General features: G+C 36.6%; 4 long non-coding RNA genes across 5 annotated transcripts; 2 read left to right on the top strand and 2 right to left on the bottom strand.

Annotated features, from left to right (window-relative positions):
* Positions 1-7,732: 7,732 nt before the first annotated feature.
* LOC130687609 (uncharacterized) lies at positions 7,733-8,771 on the bottom strand. Its single transcript, XR_009000190.1, has 3 exons — positions 8,632-8,771; positions 8,515-8,565; positions 7,733-8,409 (listed from the first exon to the last, which is right to left on the bottom strand). It is a non-coding gene; the product is annotated as an uncharacterized LOC130687609 (long non-coding RNA).
* Positions 8,772-9,116: 345 nt separating this feature from the next.
* On the top strand, positions 9,117-9,513 carry LOC130687601 (uncharacterized). Its single transcript, XR_009000184.1, has 3 exons — positions 9,117-9,221; positions 9,307-9,403; positions 9,457-9,513. It is a non-coding gene; the product is annotated as an uncharacterized LOC130687601 (long non-coding RNA).
* Positions 9,514-9,790: 277 nt separating this feature from the next.
* On the top strand, positions 9,791-11,965 carry LOC132087895 (uncharacterized). Of its 2 annotated transcripts, none has more exons than XR_009420845.1 (5): positions 9,791-10,063; positions 10,120-10,255; positions 10,307-11,059; positions 11,285-11,383; positions 11,777-11,965. It is a non-coding gene; the product is annotated as an uncharacterized LOC132087895 (long non-coding RNA). The 2 variants fall into 2 exon arrangements; XR_009420846.1 differs by having other exon boundaries at positions 9,791-10,050.
* Positions 11,966-19,486: 7,521 nt separating this feature from the next.
* On the bottom strand, positions 19,487-20,910 carry LOC130687785 (uncharacterized). Its single transcript, XR_009000264.1, has 6 exons — positions 20,812-20,910; positions 20,477-20,725; positions 20,116-20,201; positions 19,951-20,055; positions 19,755-19,869; positions 19,487-19,601 (listed from the first exon to the last, which is right to left on the bottom strand). It is a non-coding gene; the product is annotated as an uncharacterized LOC130687785 (long non-coding RNA).
* Positions 20,911-21,059: the final 149 nt, after the last annotated feature.

Consider the following 21,059-nt stretch of genomic DNA (forward strand, 5'->3'; position numbering starts at 1 on the left):
TTCCCAGCGTTCTAGCTCTAACCGTTCAGGAGTTAGCATTTTTAAGTTTTCAGAGCCCTCTAGCGGTCGTATTTCGAACTGCAATTGAGTAAAACTCATCAGAATTGAATGAAATACATGTCATTCGACGTAACTTTTTATTCTGCGTCGAATGGAACCATTTCCAGCGTTCTAGCTCTTACCGTTCAAAAGTTAGCATTTTGAAATTTTCAAACCATCTAGCGGTCGTAATTCAAGTTATGAATGAATAAAACACATCTTAATCGACGTAACTTTTTATTCTGCGTCGAATGGATTCATTCCCAGCGTTCTAGCTCTAACCGTTCAGGAGTTAGCATTTTTAAGTTTTCAGAGCCCTCTAGCGGTCGTATTTCGAACTGCAATTGAGTAAAACTCATCAGAATTGAATGAAATACATGTCATTCGACGTAACTTTTTATTCTGCGTCGAATGGAACCATTTCCAGCGTTCTAGCTCTTACCGTTCAAAAGTTAGCATTTTGAAATTTTCAAACCATCTAGCGGTCGTAATTCAAGTTATGAATGAATAAAACACATCTTAATCGACGTAACTTTTTATTCTGCGTCGAATGGATTCATTCCCAGCGTTCTAGCTCTAACCGTTCAGGAGTTAGCATTTTTAAGTTTTCAGAGCCCTCTAGCGGTCGTATTTCGAACTGCAATTGAGTAAAACTCATCAGAATTGAATAAAACACATCTTAATCAACGTAACGTATTATTCTGCGTCGAATGGATTCATTTCCAGCGTTCTATCTCTAACCGTTCATAAGTTAGCATTTTTAAATTTTTCAAAGCCATCTAGCGGTCGTATTTCGAACTGCAATTGAGTAAAACTCATCAGAATTGAATAAAACACATCTTAATCGACGTAACTTATTATTCTGCGTCGAATGGATTCATTCCCAGCGTTCTATCTCTAACCGTTCAAAAGTTAGCATTTTGAAATTTTTCAAAGCCCATCTAGCGGTCGTATTTCGAACTGTTATGAATGAATAAAACACATCTTAATCGACGTAACTTTTTATTCTACGTCGAATGGATTCATTCCCAGCGTTCTAGCTCTAACCGTTCAGGAGTTAGCATTTTTAAGTTTTCAGAGCCCTCTAGCGGTCGTATTTCGAACTGCAATTGAGTAAAACTCATCAGAATTGAATGAAATAAATGTCATTCGACGTAACTTTTTATTCTGCGTCGAATGGATTCATTTCCAGTTCTAGAACTAAGCGTTCAAGATAGCATTTTTAAGTTTTCAGAGCCCTCTAGCGGTCGTATTTCAAGTTATTATTGAATAAATACATGTCATTCGACGTAACTTTTTATTCTGCTTCGAATGGAACCATTCCCAGCGTTCTATCTCTAACCGTTCAAAAGTTAGCATTTTGAAATTTTTCAAAGCCATCTAGCGGTCCTAATTCAAGTTATGAATGAATAAAACACATCTTAATCGACGTAACTTTTTATTCTACGTCGAATGGATTCATTCCCAGCGTTCTAGCTCTAACCGTTCAGGAGTTAGCATTTTTAAGTTTTCAGAGCCCTCTAGCGGTCGTATTTCGAACTGCAATTGAGTAAAACTCATCAGAATTGAATGAAATAAATGTCATTCGACGTAACTTTTTATTCTGCGTCGAATGGATTCATTTCCAGCGTTCTAGCTCTAAGCGTTCAGGAGATAGCATTTTTAAGTTTTCAGAGCCCTCTAGCGGTCGTATTTCGAACTGCAATTGAGTAAAACTCATCAGAATTGAATGAAATACATGTCATTCGACGTAACTTTTTATTCTGCGTCGAATGGAACCATTCCCAGCGTTCTATCTCTAACCGTTCAAAAGTTAGCATTTTGAAATTTTTCAAAGCCATCTAGCGGTCGTAATTCAGTTATGAATGAATAAAACACATCTTAATCGACGTAACTTTTTATTCTACGTCGAATGGATTCATTCCCAGCGTTCTAGCTCTAACCGTTCAGGAGTTAGCATTTTTAAGTTTTCAGAGCCCTCTAGCGGTCGTATTTCGAACTGCAATTGAGTAAAACTCATCAGAATTGAATGAAATACATGTCATTCGACGTAACTTTTTATTCTGCGTCGAATGGAACCATTTCCAGCGTTCTAGCTCTTACCGTTCAAAAGTTAGCATTTTGAAATTTTCAAACCATCTAGCGGTCGTAATTCAAGTTATGAATGAATAAAACACATCTTAATCGACGTAACTTTTTATTCTGCGTCGAATGGATTCATTCCCAGCGTTCTAGCTCTAACCGTTCAGGAGTTAGCATTTTTAAGTTTTCAGAGCCCTCTAGCGGTCGTATTTCGAACTGCAATTGAGTAAAACTCATCAGAATTGAATGAAATACATGTCATTCGACGTAACTTTTTATTCTGCGTCGAATGGAACCATTTCCAGCGTTCTAGCTCTTACCGTTCAAAAGTTAGCATTTTGAAATTTTCAAACCATCTAGCGGTCGTAATTCAAGTTATGAATGAATAAAACACATCTTAATCGACGTAACTTTTTATTCTGCGTCGAATGGATTCATTCCCAGCGTTCTAGCTCTAACCGTTCAGGAGTTAGCATTTTTAAGTTTTCAGAGCCCTCTAGCGGTCGTATTTCGAACTGCAATTGAGTAAAACTCATCAGAATTGAATAAAACACATCTTAATCTACGTAACGTTTTATTCTGCGTCGAATGGATTCATTTCCAGCGTTCTAGCTCTAACCGTTCAGGAGATAGCATTTTTAAGTTTTCAGAGCCCTCTAGCGGTCGTATTTCGAACTGCAATTGAGTAAAACTCATCAGAATTGAATGAAATACATGTCATTCGACGTAACTTTTTATTCTGCGTCGAATGGAACCATTCCCAGCGTTCTATCTCTAACCGTTCAAAAGTTAGCATTTTGAAATTTTTCAAAGCCATCTAGCGGTCGTAATTCAAGTTATGAATGAATAAAACACATCTTAATCGACGTAACTTTTTATTCTACGTCGAATGGATTCATTCCCAGCGTTCTAGCTCTAACCGTTCAGGAGTTAGCATTTTTAAGTTTTCAGAGCCCTCTAGCGGTCGTATTTCGAACTGCAATTGAGTAAAACTCATCAGAATTGAATAAAATACATGTCATTCGACGTAACTTTTTATTCTGCGTCGAATGGATTGATTCCCAGCGTTCTAGCTCTAACCGTTCAGGAGTTAGCATTTTTAAGTTTTCAGAGCCCTCTAGCGGTCGTATTTCGAACTGCAATTGAGTAAAACTCATCAGAATTGAATGAAATACATGTCATTCGACGTAACTTTTTATTCTGCGTCGAATGGATTCATTCCCAGCGTTCTATCTCTAACCGTTCAAAAGTTAGCATTTTTAAATTTTTCAAAGCCATCTAGCGGTCGCATTTCAAGTTATAATTAAATCAAACACATCTCAATCGACGTAACTTTTTATTCTGCGTCGAATGGATTCATTTCCAGCGTTCTAGCTCTAACCGTTCAAAAGTTAGCATTTTGAAATTTTCAAAGCCATCTAGCGGTCGTAATTCAAGTTATAATTGAATAAAACACATCTTAATCGACGTAGCTTTTTATTCTGCGTCGAATGGAACCATTCCCATCGTTCTATCTCTAACCGTTCAAAAGTTAGCATCCCGATTCCAGCCGTCTACTTAAAAAATAAATATCAATAAATATAGGTTATTATATATGATTTAGATTCAAAATTTAAGAAGATTCACGAAAATGAAATTTGTTGTTCACCATGTTAAAACCATTAGATAAATAACGGTTAGGCAACGCAGCCTCACTAGTAGTTCCCGCCAATTTTTTCTGCTATGCTAAACTTCAGACAAAGTCCGGCAGCGAAGGTGTGCAGTCACGTACCTAAAACATCTGATGTTCTAGAAAATGCTCTTGAGCAATGTTGTAAGCATAACTTTTATTTCCCCTTTATTTGTTTTGCATAGTGGTATAAAAACAATCTCTATCTTATGTTTTTCCTTCAGCAGTTTTGTCTTGGTTTACTGCTGTTTCTGGATGGACAATGAATGATAGAAACAACAACATAGTAAGCTGACAACTCATTTGGCTGTTTTGTATACATTTCTGTATAAACTATCCCTTATCTAGATTACTCAAGTGACATGACACTATATGACTGGTATTGGAGTAGATAATGCTGCTCGAATGCGTAATATCCCAAAAAGTTGTCAAATCAGGCTTTATCTCCGCTCAGTGACATGGACGATGAAGAATACATTGTTGGGAAAATTCTTGGTCTGAGGTTAGTTTGGAAAATTATCTAACTTTAAAGGTTAATATGAATTGACTGTCTTGTGATTATAGCTGAATCTAAAATATATTAGGGAAATGATGGTGAAGTTTGGTACTTGCTGATATGGATTGGCATTTGAAACAGTGACAATTCTTTGGAGCCCAAGAAAATCTTTGTTGTAATAATTTGATTGCAGCATTCGCAAGCAAATTTCTACTGTTGAATGAAAATCCTGAAGACAAGCTAAGCCAAGAGAAGAAAATTGTGAAGGAAGACTAACTAAAGCACAGGTTTGTTTCAAATTCTTAACTAGACACAATGAACATCAATATGGTCAGTAAATCTATAGTTTTCTACATGTCATTATGGATGCCCAGTCTTACAACAGGATTTGATCGAAATTTGGAGGTGGAGACAATATTTTGAGTGAGCGATAATGGTGAAGAAACTATATAGGTAACCATTTTGTTTTGTTAAAACTTCACCATATCATTTTCAAGTGAGATTTTTTTTTTTGTTTTTAGATAGGTGTAGGGATGTGTAAAGAATGGTGGTTGTAGGGTAGGAGAGTCATTCTTTTATACAATCCCGTTACATTATATTATAAATAGTCTTTTGGCATGCCATGTCTAGTTTTATTTATATTCTACATATTCATTTCTGTATTAAGTTGTAATATTGTAAGTAAATTGTTATGTTTTATTACAGGTTGACCAGAATTACAAACACATTGTCGCAGCAGTTTTTCAGTGCTTAGAAAAATTTCGCTTAGCATAACATTTCTTCGGAAACACATGTCTGTATTGAATTCTTAACTAGAAATAATGCACATCAAAGAACAACAAATTTATAGTTTTCTACATGTCATTATAGATGCAGTCTTCCAACAGGATTTGATAGAAATGTAAGTATGGACGTTTCCAATTTTATTGGTATAAATTATGAACTTGACAGAACACAGAACAAATTATAACATATATTATTTCCAGGTGAGCCCGAGGTTATAGCCATTCCCATTGATTTATCCTACGTTACTTTGATTTTTTTTTGTTACTTTTTTTTTTGTTTCCAAGGGCCTGAAACAAATGAAGATCCTCGGGCATTCACAAAAAAGGAGGGGGTAGAGGAAGAAAAAAAGAATCTAGAAGCGCCGTAGCTCTTTCACCTGCACGCGGTGCACTTGTGTAGAGTTGTTGCTTTCAATCCACGTCTAATAATTCTTCGAACTTTTGCATGTGCTCTTAGCTTTCACGAATTCTAGATTCATCAATTACCCACTGCATCAGCATATGGGGTAGCATCTGCACTGGTTTGGTTTAGTTGGGTAGTACGTTAATTCTAAATTAAATAGACTATTCTTACTTTCAGTAAGACGTAAGCGTAGTCCACCTTACTTCGTTACTTTTGCACAACACCATCTCAGCCATTTTCTTTCACTGTTACCCTATTATTAACTGCAGTCCCCATTCACAAACCAATTTTCTACAAACAATTGTACATTTCTTCTTTTTCAGGTTTTCTTTTTCTCCAATGTAACTGTGATTTGAGTACCTGATCCTGTTAAAATAAAGTTGAAACTTGTTGCTGTTCAAATATTCAAAAATTTCTTTTTATCTTGTGCTTCCTTGCAATCACGAGGGCAATCTCTGGGACCGAAGAGGATACTGGACAAAGAAGATCACCATTGCATCCACTGGAATGTAGCCTGGGTTTTGAGGTATATATTTCCAAATTTAGTATCTGTTTTTTTTGTGATGTTTTAAATTATTGTTGTTTTACCTAGTAGGGCTATATTACTGAAGAGGACCAGTGTACAGCGAGGGTCACTGCCAAGATCCTAGCCCAAAATTGCAAGGTATTTAAAACATCTCAAGTGTCTTACCATGTTCTATGTATTACTCTGTGTATAGAAGGGCTAGCAACATCACCAAGGAGGATTACTGGACCTCGGGGATTGCTGGTGAAGATGCCAAAGATTGTCAAGTATTACCTTAACAATCAGATTTATCGCCAAGGTCTGCAAATTATTAATTTAAAAAATTTCAAATATTAATTGATGTTTTGGTTTTTATGTAGGTAGGTAGTCAACGATATTAACAAAGAGTATCCCTGGACAACGAGAGTCGACGCCAGTCATCAAGATCATTGCCAAGCATTTGGCAGGTGTTTACCTTAAACATTTAAATGTCTAAACATATTTGCTTTTTGTCATTTTAGGAGGGTCTTTAGCACCACCAAGGAAGAACATGGCTGCTGGGTGTACCATTATTTACTACAATTGTCTTCAAGGTATAAATTTGAAGTTGCAGATACGAATTGATGTTTTCTTGAGGCTTGTAAGGTAATAACCTTTAAATATTTAGTATATAACTGTGTTTTTCTGTGTATTTGAGAGGGCTGACAGCACAAATGAGGGAGATAGCTGTACTCCGAGGATCGTTGATGGGCCTATCGGAATGATCGCCAACGACGTCAAGTTATTCAATTTCGAAGTCTTTATTTGTTATTTGTGTCTGTTGTTTGTTTTTTTCTATTTATATAGGGAATATCCACTACACTACCGAAGAGGACCACTGGACAATGAGGGGAATTAAGTAGAATTTACTTACCAGAATGTTCAGGAGGCACCAGAAATTGTCAACAGGTTTAGTGTATTAACTTTAAAATTTTTAAGTGTTAATCCATTTCATTTATGTATGTTTTTTTTTTTGTATTGCATATAAGTGGGCTCATGACATAACCGAGGAACATCAATGGACAATCAGTAGTCTAGCCAACCATTACAGGGTATTAACCTTAAAATTTCTATTGTTTAATCTTGTGTTTTTTTTTCTTATGTATTTAGACAGCTACAGAGGAGAGATACCGTTACCGTTTTTTCAAATGAACTTGTTGGAACGTGTAGGAATGAGATATTCTGCCATGGATTTGAAGAACTGGAAAGGGAAGAAAAAAGGAACTAAAATCAATAGCTGAGAAAGATAAGATTTCTAGGGGAATTAAAAGAAAGACAATGAAGTATGTTTCAAGAAGGGAATTGGTTCTTTTCCAACATGACAACTTATAACCTTACACGTTCCTTCCAAAGCATGTACAGGAGGCTGGTAATGTATGTGTCAGATGTGGTAATCATGGGTTACGGACAGCTGCCATATTTGTATAAAATTTTTCGACTATCAATCGGCAATAGCACTATTTGGTTGTGTAACCCAATAGATAGTGTTTTGTTTGAGACCGTCTTTATTCTGTGAGGGTAATGATGTAGGAATGTGGATGTTGCAGAAGATGTGTCTAATATCAAGATGAATATAAATATTAATATTTAAGATAGAATTATCATTGAAAAGATTCTCATGCATCTAATGGAAGTTGAATTTATAGCTAACCCTTAATGTTCTATGCCGCAAACATCAGTGAATACTACCATCATTTCAGATAATGGACTTGTATTACATGAATCTTACATCGGCTAAGAGATAAGTTTTGTCTTTAATTCTTCAGTGGTTGAATGAGAAAAAATCAGAGGGAAGAATAAAGACTATTCTTAACCTTGTTTTTTCCCCTAATTATGCAGAATAGTGTGGCTTGAGTTTTTGTAAATGGCAGAGACGGTGGAAAATAAAGAAAGAGAACACAATTACATGATTGTCGAAAGCTGGAACACAAAAGTGTAATCGATTGCTGAATGGTGTGCACTGATTTCCATTTGTCTACAACGTGCTGTTGCTGAGACGAAGTCAAAGAAGACACCATCCTACACGTTTATTTCCTATTTCTACGTGTGAAGTGCATTTATTCGTCTCTGGGATTCCGGATGTTTTTGAATTGGCTGGGGATTCTAGACAGGTTTGCATACTAATTATATTCTAGCATTTTCTTGGTATACCTTAACGAGTTTGTTTTTTTCATTTCATTGGACCAAAGATGGATACACTATCACATCCAAGATTCTTCGCAGATTGAGGAAAGCGATAATACCAGGTATCATCAGCTCAAAATTGTTCAGTAGTGGTAAATAATGCAAGGCACTTATTTTGCTGATGAACACGCTTTTACATTTATTCTACTGTGATGACACATCTTCATTACTGCAGGCTGCAGTCTGCAGCTAACTTCCTAAGCAGCTCTTTTCGAAAGAAGGAAAGTTAGTTGTTACTTTGAACCCTTTTTAAGAAAAGCTGTATCTTAACTAGGAAAATAAGTTACCAGCAGAAGTAATCAAAAGCAATACCTTATTTAATATTTAGCTCTTCAGATGGTGAATAAGATCCCTGCCGTTGATCTGTAAAACAACAGTTTCAAAAAATTGACCAAATATATCTGCGTAACAACAAACAATTAAAACTACCATTTGGAAGAAGGTGCTTTGCAGGATAATGTTCCATTCTTTTTATGTAAATGTTCAAGATTAATTTTGATTGTTCTGCCTTTCATAGCTATTCAGAAGAAGAAATGAGGACGTCAAAAACAAAAGAAAGTTAACTTTTTTCGCGCCAAAATTGTCGAAGTTGTAGTAGTTCCGTTTTAAGCTGGCTATTCGAATATCATATTATCCTTTCGTAGCATTTAGAAATTATAGCTACAAAAATATGCACTGTTTAAATGTTAAATTATAATGACTTCTTTTTTAAATTGTCTATTTTTTTAACCTCTAGGGTCAATAGCCGATCGCCACCAGAGGCGTTACACGCAAATCAGTATGCAAAACAGTCCTAGTGTGGTGCCGTAGTATGGAGTAGTTCGACTTGCGTCATTGGCTACTAAACACCCACCTGCTATAATAGCCTCGTTCTCATTGGTTCGTAAGACAACTTAGATTTGGGCGCGCTTAGACACGATTTAGGGGCACATTAGGTCGATTATTCGGATGGACGAAGGATGTTCTGTTCATCGTACCAAGTTTTAACAAAAACTATTGAGTTTAAGCACGAGAATAAGGTAATTAATAAGATAATTACATGTTTAATGTATGTTACAAGAAAACAATTATGAAATATTAATTACTCTGCCTTGTTTGATGTAGTCTTGCAAGACAAGAAAATCTGATGAAGCCACGTGTTACCAATCAAGTGCGGAAATGGATGAAACCTTGATGAATGGTTTTTTATGTGAAGCTACCGGTAATTGAGCTGAGAATTTTTGAAGTACTGCTGTTTTCAACTTGTATCTTTAGATTTTCCACGCCAGCCTTCCTATTCCGTATGACTAGCTGATCGGACAGCTGAAAAGGCAATGAAGCAGCCCATTTTTTACTGTTGCATTTCTGAATAAATTTTGAAACAATTATGTTTAGGAAGCTGTGTTGAGCATAGTGACAGAGAACCTTTTCAACCATGGAGTCGTAAGATTGCTGACCCAGCTTTCTACCTGATTCCTCGTAACTGATGGCTGTGTTTGGATGTAGGTGAGCTGACCCTTTAGTCAGGTATCTCTTTATCCATTTAACCTTATACTTTGAAAGAAAATTTTCTATTCCAATTGAATAGATTTTTCTAGGTATGCAATGGGGAATTAAGTTAACTTGTATCGTGTGGGCTAAAAAGACAACTAGTATTCCTGCTGTGAACATGCTTGTGCCCATTAGAACAGTGACGATCTGGTCAAAAATATCTGATCTGCTGTCAATGGCATGTATGCAAGTAAACACAAATAAACTAATTAATTATTATTTTCTTCAAATTGACAGTGTTATCTTTGGCCATGGGGTATTGTGAAAATCTTCACTCAATGGGAGCCACAAAGCAATATTGAAGAAGCACAGGAGGAGGTAAAATTGGAATGTAATTTAAAATAAATAAGTTTCCGCCAAATGTCTTAATTCGTTTGCCTAAAACAGCACACATGCGAATACAAGGATTCCTTGCTGAAATGTCGGTAAAAAGCGGCCAATAATGCAATTATTTAACGATTATGGTACGTAGGTCATGTTGAATAATGGACAAACAGAAGATAATGGAACTTCAGAAAAACAGGTAAATAAATGTAAAGCATTCAATCACCCGGGTTGTTTATTTCTTTGTTAGGTATCATTTGGAACGAGCGATGTAAATGGAGGATTTATTCCAACGGTTGGCTTCGGCCGTTGCAACTGTGATTGGTTATTATCAACTCGTATTTTTGGTCTAAAACCAATTCGCAACGAACTAACCTGACACAACAAGATGGTTGAGCACGTTTCTCAGTGGTTTTGCTTTATGTTAGTTCTGATCTGTTTTAATATTTGCTTATGTTTGTAAATGTGTGGAGTTATTAGCTTTTAAGTTATAGAAAAAATTACACAGACATGAGTGTTGAGGGGGTGGTGGAGGGTAGTAGGATGTAAATATGAAATTGATTTGTTCGGTAGATTGGGGTGGGTGGTGCTAATCAATTCTAACTTGCATGGGGTAAGGTTTGAATAGGAAGTTGGGTTAACTTGGTGAAGTTCCTGACTTCATATTAATTTAACATTTTTTCATGCAGGTGGCATTAAAAGCCAGCAAATTCACCGCGAGACGTGTAAATTCTCTTACAGTAAAAACTTACCATTGTAAACCCGAAAGACAACCAGCCATTTCCTTGTTTGAATTTGCTTTTTGCATAGTATCTACCTGTGCAACAGAAAACAAAAAGCTGTGTCTTAATTTGAATTCGCCGCCATTTTGAAATATGTGGCAACGTTGCTTTAGTTTTGTGAACCGCCATCAGTCGCCATTTGCTAGTTCATTGTCGTGTGTGAAATGTGTGGTGTGCATCTGACGGGCGAATTATTGGACACATCAGGAAGAACTGTTAAAGTAATATTTCAGTGAATGTTTCGTCAAGAAAACATTGTTAACCAAAGACATTTTTTTCTAATAATAACAAAAACTTTGTTCCACAAGAAACTTTAATTTTAGAATATCTAACGATATTTGAAACTCCTTTTCAGATTACAAAATGGATGGTGTATTATTAAGAAGAAACTTTAAGAGGTAGTTCTTTTCATTCTGAGTAACTATTTGTTTCTTTATAAATTTTAGGGAATATCACAAGTTGTGAACAAGACATTGTGGTGCCTTGGCTCCCGTTCTCTCTCATCTCTATGCTAGATGGCCATCATGAAGGATCATAAATGAATGGTAATATCATTCTTCCAATATTGCATTATTCTTTGCAATTATTTCTTCTCATACCATGAATGCAAGAAGAGTTTATCTGATTGCTATCCTGGACGGTAACTCGTGTAATTAAAAGTAAGCATGACAGGCACATTGAGATAATAGTTATTGCTACCTTCTTGCGTTTTACATTAGGCATCAAACCAAACTGGTCAACCATACAGTCGAGCTTTGTACTTTTTTAAAAATTAGAATTAATGAAATGAACAAAGCTTGTCATTTCAATCATGTCAAGATTGTGGAGACAAACATTGTTGTTCATTTCCTTGGTTAGGCAAGTCGTTCAACAATGCTTTGTGTTAGGACTATTTTTTAAATTATTTTTAATAAAACATTTTTCATTCAACATTGCAGATCCTGAGCACTGAGAAAAGAGTGATGCTGATGTAGAGTCTTGTAACAGTGGACCCCACAGTCCATGACAGAAACAAGTAGGACAGAAAATTCCATCACTTAAAGAAGTAGCTAACCATGGGCAGAAATTGGTATAGTAAATGTTGGAGTGGAATGGTTGTAGGAAAGAGTTATGCAAGATAAAAAAATAGGTGCATACATTCACTGAAAGCTTAAGATAGGTTAAGATTAAAAAACTTCCTTTTGATTCTTGTTTTTAATCTCATCTCATTGAATTCTTTACACAGTAGTCATGAAGTCTATCTGTAAGCATCTTTTGAAGTATGGCAAAAGATTACCTATGGACTGTAACATTATGTTAGCTTTTCATCCACTTCCCTGGGCAAGGCGTCATTAAATTTTGCTCAGATATTGTTCAGGAGGAATCCGGTTCATCAAAGATGTTTTATTTATCCAGTAAATCTCAGAAGATGAACATGTAACCAAAGAGTAAGTCAAATTTATTAAATTCCCCATCACATTTTATCTGCCATTTGCTTGAACTAATTTTAGGTCCTCTGCTATTGAAATTATACTGGAAATATTCGGAAAGCGGTGGGAGAACACTACATGCTGAGGAACAACAACACACGGATATTCACTACGCCGATCGTTTAATATTTATACATACTTTTCCGCGTGCTTTTGTGCAATTTTATGCAACTGCCAGTTGGTTCTCTTGTGTCACCTGTCCCTTAACCTTGTCTCTTTCTCCTTTATTCGTTTTCATTAGGCTTTCCACTTAAGGCTGTAGAAATGGAATCCACAAGTTCACGTAAATTCTCTTGTCCCGACTAATAAGTTTAGCAATTCATTTGAAAACTAAAATTGTGTGGTTAAAAATTCCAGCACAAGATGGCGCCACTGCTGCTCGTCTTTTGTGATGGAAGTACGTTTTACTTGTGAAAGACGTGTTCGAAAATTATTTTTTAACTTTATTATATTCCAGTGGAAAGTTCGATATAAACAAATGTTGTGCCGCCAATTTTGAAGTGTTTCATTCTTTTGTGTGTTATTTAAGTGAAGCACAAAAAATGGATTATTTTGTGTACAACGGCTAAGAAACATCAGACATCAGAGAGATACAGTTATGAAAGCTGCTAACTTGAATAACTTTTTCATTCAATCAAGCTATTTTACTACTCAGTGAGAGGTATCAGTTTTATATTTTACCAATCAGAAACTAACAGCTAAGAAGCTGATTTTGACAAGTAGCTCGAGCAACCTAAGTTGCAAAGGATGTTGGAAATACCATCTTCTCATTCTGACTGTCTTAAACCATTCAATAATTCATCTCAGTTGTGGTTTGACAAGTGCACCATATGTTGTGTTGGCAACTGTTAACCGTCACCACAATTCAGCAATCTCTCTGTCTATTCAGCTGAGCTTCTCAAGTGGCAAGATCTTGTGTTGTGGTGAGTTATTAGACTTGTATTTTGGCAGACAGCATCAACTTGGCATGATTCTGCTTTTATTTCTAGCTCGTGGAACTAAAAGTGCAAAGAATGCTTGTCCGAAGGGATTCCTTAGTGCATCGTGTAGTGTTTGCAACCATAAACCATCACCCTTTGAGCAATGTTCTCGTCAGTTCTACTGATCCCATCACGTGGCAGGATTTTGTGTTGAGAGGTAAGTCATTACACTTGTATTTTGACAGGCATCATCAATTGGCTTGATTCTGCATCTATTTATAGCTTGTGGAACTCAAACCGGAAAGAATGTGGACCTTGAAGTAATGTCATCAACATCAAAATTTGTGGATTGAAATATCTCATATATTTGATATTATAACTATGGCTCACGCATCATTTCGGGTAAGTTTCATATTGGTAAAATCAGGCTGTTCCTTTTTGTTATGTTGCCAATGGTTAACAACCATCATTTCAACAATCTCCCTTTCATTTCTAGTTTGCCAACCAAAACACGCCTTCATCTCGCCCGTCGCCCAGTCTTCGCCTCGCCTGTCACGCCATCTCCGCCTAATTCCGCAACGCCCGTCGCCCCGTCATCACCTCGCCTCATCGTCACCTCGCCCGTCGCGTCATCGTCACTTCGCCCGTCGCCGCCTCGTCACCTCGCCCGTCGCGTCATCGTCACTTCGTCCGTCGCCACCTCGCCCGTCGCCCCGTCATCACCTCGCCTCGTCGTCACCTAGCCCGTCGCCTCATCGTCACCTCCCCCGTCGCCTCATCGTAACCTCGCCCGTCGCCTCATCGTCACCTCGCCCGTCGCCGCCTCGTCAGCTTCCCTGCCGTCCCGTCGTCGCCTCGCTGTTGTGGTATCTTTGTATTTAGTAATGTATTTTATGCTAATTAACCCGTTGGCTGCCACCCACGTTTTATCCCCTTTTTTTTTAGCTTGTTAGGGACGGGCCGCGCTGTTCTGTCCCATGGTCATTCTGCCATGGGATGGGACAGTTGCCACTGCCCAAGATTTGCCTGCGGGCCACTTAGGCAATGCACCATAGGGCTTCCCTTGTTCGAAGCGATGGTGGTTGGCCAGGGTTGTGCATTACCATAACGGCTTCCATCATCGCTTCAGCCCGGACTTGTCTCTTGACAAGTCCCCCTTGGTCGCCATCCTTAGGATGGCGACGTAGCTAGCGCAGAAATGTAGTGGCGTGGCAGCCAACGGGTTAGTTGTATAAGTGTATGTATTGTATTGTGTCATGTAAAAAAAGTGGTGGAATTGTGGGTGGTTGGAGGGACAATAAAAAAATATATATATTTATTTCAATTGAGTTTTTTTCAGAAGTATATTTATCAACTGTAATGGGGATTGAACCCTTATCCTTTAGCATACCAGTCCAATGCTTTACTATTACGCCAATTGCAGTGTTACAAACAATAAATTTTCTTCCTAAATATCCTTGTTTATACTGCAAAGGTAGATAGGCTTTAAAAATTGGATTATGTCATGTACAGTTCTTAGTAGCTCAGTGGTAGAGCACTAGACAGATATGTAGAAGGTCTGAGGATCGAATACCAGGATAATGGAAACGATTAACCAATAGAAACAAATACCTACCATCAAAGGTGACAGAAAAAGTTTGAGTGAATTGAGGCAGCTAAATATAACAATAAGTTTAAATGTAGGATTTGAACGCAGCGAAAACAGATAATGAAATAAACATATTTTGCAAAAATTATTTTATAAAAAAAATTTTTATTGACAATTCTCTGCAACTTAGAATTATTTTTACAACTTTAAAAGGGCACAATAGCCCTTTCAATAGTTGCCGTCAACCCAGGCAGGGGGAGACACTGCCTTGTTGACCCACCGGGGAGATTACCCGGTGATTGGCTAAGAGAAGCCGGAAGAAGAGCCGAAGATTTGGAACATTTTTACAGGAGCGATTAACCTTTAGTTCGGATCTGCGGGTAGCCACGTCGCCCTCCGTGAATACATCATCGGACTTAGCGGACATCCACGTCCCCTTTCCGGCCAGAGCCCTCCAAACCTCGGTATATGTTGTTTTTAAATATACCGTACAGTAGGGGCATGACCCCCTACGGGCTTATTATGAGTCAAGGGGAAACGGGGCTACAGAAAGAAGGGAGCCCAGATATGCACTTCAATTTTTGAATTTTTAATACCGTTTGGGGAATGTGAATAAAGTGTAGAAATTCCATGTCTTCCATCCAATAATCACAGTTTATTCAACGTCTTGCCCCAAACCAAGAACATTTACAGAGCCAGTGTTACTTTTCACCTTTATTAAAAAAAAAAAAAAAAAACATTAACTATTGAATGGAAAATTATGTAGGTTAGATACAAATGCTTCTTGCTTACTTACCAGTCTCTTTCTACGAAGATGAGTTTAGGCTTTGAAAGGTTATTTCAAACTGCGACTTCAGGAAAACCATGCGACTCTTGATCACCAAATAAATCCAAGTTTCCCTGTGCCCTAGAAAATTTCTCGTGTTTAATTACAATGTTAATGCAATTCTAGATAAATTTCCTACCACGTTGGAAACGTTGGACTTTTTTCCATCAAGCTGGTGCCAACGTCAATTCTTTAAATATAGCATATTAAATGATGATCCTTCTTAATGGCCATCTGGCAATGAGATGAGAGAATGAGGGCCAAGGCACCACGTCTTGTTCACAACTTGTGATATTCCCTAAAATTTAGAAAGAAACAAACAATGACTCAGCATGAAAAGAATTACTTCTTATAGTTTCTTCTTAATAATGTACCATTCATTTTGTAATTTGAAAAGGAGTTTCAAATATCATCAGGTATTCTCAAATTAAAGTTTCTGATGGAACAATGTTTTTGTTAGAATTAGAATCAATGTCTTTGGTTAGCAACGTTTTTTTGACGAAACATTCACTCAAGTATTACTTTACCATTGCTGCCTGATGTGTCCAATATTTCGCCTGTCAGATGCACACCACCAGTTTCAAACACGACAGTGAGCTAGCAAATGGCGACTGATGGCGGTTCACAAAATTCAAGCAACGTTGCAACACATTTCAAAATGTACGGCGAATTCAATTTAAGACACAACTTTTTAGTTTTCTCCCGCACAGGAAGATACTATGCAAAAACAAAATTAAAACAAGGAGATGGCTGGTTGTCTTTCGGGTTGACAATGGTAAGTTTTGTATTGCTAGGTTACGTAGAGAATGTTGGTGTAGTTATAACCAGAGCGAACAATCAAAGTTGTTACACAGATTGGATGGGAAAATGGAAAAGATGTGTCCCTAGCTAACCCCACCAACCAGTAGTGTCACGTCACTGCAAATACAGAGAAGGAAATTCAAAAGTTATTTAAAATTGAATACACATTTTACCATCGGAATGATATTGCAACACATAGCTCTAGGAGATATTTATTCTATGAAAAAATTTTCCCACTGTAGAGTAGATCTTGACTTAAATGTAATGTGAATGCCATCACCTAAAATTACAAAACTTAGATTACATGCCAGTATAACAAAAATCTGTAAGCTTACATGTGGTAAACATTGAATTTATACTGACAGACGACCCACCAAACAGTGTAGCCATCTATTGGTAAAGAATCAAGTTAGACTTCACTCAAAAGCTGTCGGTATTCAAGAAAATAGGCTTAAAAATTAGCCCGACAAAATAAGTTCGACAACATAATCCCGACTTTTCTCAACCTAATGTTGACAGCACGATGAACAATGAATTTATACCGACAGACGACCCATCAAACAGTATAGCCATCTAGTGGTAAGGTATCCAGTTATATTTCACTCAACGGCTCCCGATGTTCAAGAAGTTAGGACTTGAAAATAAGCCCGACAAAATAAATAAGCCCGACACCGTGGGGAATGTATTGCTTCTTCTTATGTAAAACACTGCAACAAGTGTGACTAGTGAAAATAACATATGGAAATACATCGGATTGAATAACTTTGATGTGTCATGCTAGCGCTGTAGCGTATTGGCGCGCCAGTAGTTTTTAAATTCGGTGTATTTCCAAAACGGTTAATGTTATGAAAAAAAAAGCAATTTTCTCGGAATCAGCATTCGATTATGAGTATATTCTGTCATTTTCAAGCAATTCCAACGATGGTCAATTATTGACGGTTTTGGAGGCAATTTTCCCACGGTCATTTTCTCCGTTTTTCTCCATTTTTTTAAGCCCAATGTCAAAACAAAGCCGATATTCGTGATCAGCGTTCAATTTCACATCGGAATAATGTATTTTAAACTAAATTAAGCAAGGTTTACGAAAATTGATATCTTTTACACGTGAACCTTATGGCATTTGAAGTATTAAAAACTGAAACCCAATCTAAAAAACTGAATATCGTACCACTAGGTGGCTATAGTGTTTGGGAGACCGTCTGCAGTAGAAATTCCTGATGCAAAGTTGCTACTTATTTTTTTTTCGACGCTTGATACTGTTAAACGCTAGTATTTGGTGCCAACATATAATTTGACGCAAAAATGTTGGGAATATGTTTTAGGGCATTTTCCGTTTCACATTCATGATTCTTAACGGAGTTTAAAATAGTTGTACTGTAGATGGCGATACTGTTTGACGGCCACTTTCTGATAAAAATTCTTGAAGTTTAATTGTTAATTTCTCGCGTAATTAAAATAGTTTATTTAGCTTTTGGCTTTCATATTGTCCATTTAAAGATGATTTAATTTCAATCCCCAGTAAAATAATGGTCAGTTTATTGACATGTATGCTTTAAGGTGTTAATACTAAACGAAAGTCTGCTGGGTTGCTTGGGCAAATTCTGCGTGTATTAAACCTGGAAAAGACAGGGTAATAAGTAAATTTAGCTCTATATATTTAGGTGTTAAATAAACTACCATCTTTTCATATAAATTCATATTCATTCAATATGTGTTAACTTTCAACATGAATTGAATTAATTATAATTTAATTATGCTTTTACCAGCACATATTGTACGGTTTTTTTTGATTAAATTTCGCGATACTTACACATATTTACCTGATGCATAAATTAAACATGTGGTGGAAGGGTCAGGATAAATGATGTTAACGTTCATTATCCTTAAATCTTCCCCAACTCACCTTTAGCCTACAAAACTCAGGAACTTGACTAAGTTGACCCAACTTCCTATTCGTACCTTACCCCCATGCAAGTTAGGAATCTACCGAACAAATTAATTTCATATTTACATCATACTACCCTCCATCACCCCCTCAACACACATCTCTGTGTAATTTTTTTCTAGAACTTAAAAGCTAATAACTCCACACATTTACAAAGGAAAGCAACAATTAAAACAGATAAGAAGTAACATAAAGCAAAATCACTTAGAAACGTGCTCAACCATTCTGTTGCGGCAACAATACGGAATTGGAAGCGTAAGATGCATATTGCAACATTAGGAAGTTGGGCAGCTGTACTATTCCCTTTTTTTTTTGTTTATCGCCTAACTGCGAATAAATTAAATACATTGACCTACAAATGTATTATCCCACGTCACTGTTTCAGGAATCAGGTCCTAGAAATGACACTTAATTCAACTTACTTGATAATCATTGACATTTATCGAAATGTTTATCTGTTAACCCTTCCATACTTTTTAAAAAGCCATGTCGACTTTTATTGCCTATTTAGAACAAGTCAAGAAGAACATTATTGGAATGTTTGTTTCAATGAACTTCAAATTGTTACCCTTTTGTTAAGTGGTTCAAATCATCTACATAAACTAGCTATTAGAGATATCATGGGATACAGGTTAGGTGAGCTGGACTTGCTACACTGTTCATCTCAGTACTGCGGAAACTGTAGCATTCTGCATTTCCTTTCCTATTATAATTTTCATAAAGTTAGTAAAAATTTTCTAAACTATTGAAAGATTTCTGAAGCTGACAATAAAGTTTTTATACAATCTGACAGTTTTATGAGATCAAATACTCAAGATGAGTGGTTAACAGCCAGTCGCACAGCTCACCAGTTTCTGCAGATTTGCAGTAACAATCATCACACTTTCCTTACAAAAAAAAAACTATATTAATTGTCAACCACGTAATTTAAATTAAATCATTTTACCTGTTAACATTAGATCACTTCTCATATGTTTCCAACAGAAAGATAATAGCATAAAAAGAGGGGGGAAAATTTGTCATGGAAGATTTCCTTTTTCGACTGGCAAAAGGTCAAGTACCTGTTATAGTTGTGATTTTTGTTAGTTTTAATATATGTGCCATATGTTATGGTGCTCGCCACTTGTACTGGTACACAAGTTCTGCATAATCAAATGGACCACTTTGGAGGAACAAGACATTTCTCAATACACCCTTGTTTATGAAGAAAACATCTAGTTAAAACAAACAAAAACAAAAGGTTGTTAATAATTAATGGCGAAGCAATAGGGGAAAAACACCCATAAAGAGGAAACGAATAACCCCTAAATAAGAGGGCGAGCATCAGAAATTTAAGGGTAATGTAAAAACAATGAAATATGGATTACTTTCAGTTTGAGTGCAAATCCTTTGACGTTTAGTACAACTTTTTCTCTGGCAGACTGCATCACAATTCGTTAACGGCATTGAAGTACCACACCATTTCGCTTTCTTCGTCGATTACTGGCAATAAGAGCAAACGTATTAATAAGAGCAAACGTATTAATGATCGGGAATGTCTTCGAGTTATTTCATTCTACTCACGTCTTTCCTCATTCTTCAGTAAAAGTGTATTCCACATGTCCGAAACAGGACGAGGTCGGTCCGAATAGCAAGGAGATGGAAAGGTGGTTGCCGGTCTGGTTATCTCTTTAATAAAAATTTTTGAAATAGAATTACAAACAAGACATATTTCTTTAACAATGGTACTTGACAACTTCTTGGCGGCCATCTCATTTCATTGGCGATAATGCTTCACGCGTGAAGTTCCTCTCGTCGAAATAACAATTGCTCGTCTGAATGCATATCGAGGAAAAGAAATTTAAAAACAAAAATTTAAGAACGATTTGTTACAAATTTAACTTATCGATAAAAACAAAAATCAATGACAACAATCTGATACAGTAATTAAAATTAATAGAACCTGAAAATAAAAAATTAACCATCAAGAGTTTATCGGGGATGGTGGCCTTTACGGTGTAACTGCCATTCTGTGAAAAGGTCAATTTCAACATTTCCCTGTGAAACACTGCGAAGATAACAAGTGCAATAAAAAAACACGTGTACACACCGTGGAAGTTGGTGCTCTACTGAGCTGGCAAGATGAAAATACACATAGGATTTTCTACTTCTCCAAATTGCCAAGGTTATTCTATGGAAGACGTCATTGCTAGAACTCCAGGCAAATTGAGGGGGATAGGATAGGAATCCATTGTTCAACACCAATATGGCCTTTATATTTTTCACTCCCACACTCTAAAGCTCTATTCCGAGAAGGCGAAAAACGAAGACGTGGCATGTAAAACAGTAGCCAGAAGTGCTGAAATTCCACGTAGGAAATGAAAAAAAAAACAAAAAATTATCTTACAATCCCCTTTCAAACTGACTTATGAATTTGAAACAGACCTGTGCTTACGAAGTACTGTTATGCTAAGCCAAATTAATCTGAGCACTGAAAAACAATGATCGCTGAAAGACTGCTGCAACAATGTGTTTGTAATTCTGGCCAGCCTGTAATAAAACATCTTACTATTATAATAATACCACTAAATATAGAAATGAATATATAGAATATCAATAAAACTAGGCATAGCATGCCAAATGTCCTGACACTACAATTCCAATATTTCATGTCCCAGCTACATTCAGCGGCT

This window comes from Daphnia carinata, chromosome 4, assembly GCF_022539665.2.
Source record: "Daphnia carinata strain CSIRO-1 chromosome 4, CSIRO_AGI_Dcar_HiC_V3, whole genome shotgun sequence".
Lineage (NCBI taxonomy): Eukaryota > Metazoa > Arthropoda > Branchiopoda > Diplostraca > Daphniidae > Daphnia > Daphnia carinata.